Source organism: Pygoscelis adeliae, unplaced genomic scaffold, assembly GCF_000699105.1.
Source record: "Pygoscelis adeliae isolate BGI_AS28 unplaced genomic scaffold, ASM69910v1 Scaffold139, whole genome shotgun sequence".
In the NCBI taxonomy this organism is placed as follows: Eukaryota; Metazoa; Chordata; class Aves; order Sphenisciformes; family Spheniscidae; genus Pygoscelis; species Pygoscelis adeliae.
The window spans coordinates 1,736,857-1,739,362 of NW_008825613.1; positions in this window are offsets into that span (position 1 = coordinate 1,736,857).

Below are 2,506 nucleotides of genomic sequence, written 5' to 3' on the forward strand. Positions count from 1 at the left end.
TGCCTGCTGCCACCCCCGTGTCGCGGAGGTGCTGTCGTGTGTCGTCGTCGTGTCCCCCCAACCCCGGCGCGGGGAGCCCCTGCCTGCTCCGGAGCAAAGCGGGACTGCCGCTTATCTCTGGCTATGTTGATTTTTCGGCTCACACAGCAAATATGCGTGTCCTGCCGTGACTCGTGTCTAGAGCACTTTTAATTTTTGATTTGGTAACTCGTCTTGAATTGCTAATATAATCGTGGCAGGCCTGTCGCTTTACTTGGGTTGCTTCAGTCTGTGCGGCAGGAGAGGCGAAGCCTGTGTCCTCTGCCCTGATTTTCATACGTTCAGTAAGGCAGAGCTCGTGCTCGGTTGCAGTACGATGCAGCAAGGTTCTCTACGACAAGAGGTGGCAATTGCTTCTTCCAAATTAAAAAATGCCTCTTTTACTAATGCGATGCGTGAACCGCCCTTTGGCATACTCTCAGATACAGTAAACACAAGGATGTGTTACAAATGAGAGCACATTGGGTCTTGTCGAGGAGGATTGTGAGGACTGTAATTCTGGAATATGTAATTAGTATGCAATTACAACTAATGAGTCAAACCATAGAGAAGCATTGCTAGTGTATAGTTTTGGTGGCCTTTCAAACAGATGTGCTGTAGTGGCAGCAGGCAGATGTTTAGCTTTGAATGCCTTGCAGAGGTAATGGTATGTAGGGGCTGTGCTGTGGGCATCGTCTTTCTCTGTGGTGGAGAAAGATCATTACTGTATTTGAGAGGTTTTAGAGCAAGAACCTCGCTTAAAAGTTGGAACTGTCCTAGGAAGAATGAATATTGACAGTAGTATTCAGAGCTAGACTTATCTCTATAGAGAGAGTGCTTTCTGTTCTGCAACAGGGTCAGGGTGAAATTTATTGGTTTTTGGAGCAATTACACTTGTGTCATAGCAAGTGCTACAAATAAATCCAGTTCTTGGGCAGGATCAAAACCGAGAACAGCTGTAACTAGTGCAGAGCTCGTGCTATTGCATTGAGCCTTGGCCTAAAATTTTGGTGGCTTTAGAATGGCCTGAAAGGTTCTTGACTTTAGCAGATGGCTGCTGAGCTTTTAGTTAAAAAGCAGCAGCTCTAATACATAATTCCTGTATTCTGTTTGTGGTACTGATAAAATACAATTTTAGGCTTGCGTTTTTAAACGTTTGCACTTGGTCGCTTTGTTGGCCTATGACTAGGGCAGCTGTAACGCTGACATAGGCCAGCGCAGCACTTACTGCTGACTTAACGGCAGAATTCTGAGTTACAATTTTTGGTCCTCTGAGTGGTGGGTTTGCCGGGAAATAAGGGGTTATGAAAGGAGTTAAGTGGTGGCAGAATGATGAGGTTTTGGCTTCGCAGTTTGGTGTTTGATATCTTTGCCCAGATGTGCCGGTGATAGGGAGAGCTTTTTTTGACCTAAACAGTTAAAAACTAGTGATATGCTCCCGGCAAGAAAATTGGTGGATGTTGAACCTGGATTTTCTTGCTCAGGGTTGCTAATGATATGCCAAATGGAGTTTATTGCTTATTTTTTACTTTTTTGTCTTGTTAATTTTATACTTAGAATTTTGCATTAGAAGTAGGTCACTGAACACTGGGCTTAGGCTAGTTTTTCTAAAACAAGTAGCTAGCTGCAATTCTGTAATGAAATTTATAGAAAAGGTATTTTTTCCATGATTGCAAAACTATCTTTGGAAGAAGCTTATACTCAGTACTTTTTTTTTTTTGTAGCTGTGCATTTTGAACAGATAATTAATGAATGAAGACTGCTGCCTGTACAGTATAATGGCTTTGCTTGAAGGCTGATGTCGCTGCAGAAGTGAAAGGTTAATTTTTTATCACTTTGTGCAGACTTCTTGGAGATGTGCTTTTTGCAGGGCTTTGATGGAATTGTTGTTCATCATACCTGGTAGCTGGAAAATAACCTATTTATTTCTTACACGCGTAGACAGAGGACGGAGCTGGGAGTTACCTCTCCAACCATGCAATGTTAGATGAAGAAAGAGAAAACTTGAAACCGAAGTGAGCTGTTCGGGAAGGCATGTGGTGCATGGTAGGAGGACCGGGGTTTAAGTTCTCAAAGGTACTTCTCACTGCGTGCTAGAGCTTAAAACTTTGAGACCGAAACAAGCTACCATCTGCATTTCTGCTGTTGGTTAGCTTTGCTTCCCTGTGCACCCATATCTGTAGGAGTGTCCTCTGTTACAGATTACTGGTTATTTCGGGGTAGCTGCTTCTGTCAAGCTGAAAGAGAAAGATTGACATGAGTTGGGTAGCCCAGTGATTTGGGCATTTAGCCGGGATGTGGGAAATGGAGGTGTAAATTCCTCCTGCAGTAAATAATTCTGTACAAGTAGTTCAGTGGTAGTGGCTCCAAAATACTCAGTAGCTGGTGGTTACTACCTGGGCTTTGGGAAGTGGAGAATAAAATGAATCTACAGTGAATCCAGGTGAGGTGTCTGATCTCCAGCCTATATTCTGTGGTCTGTCTTTTC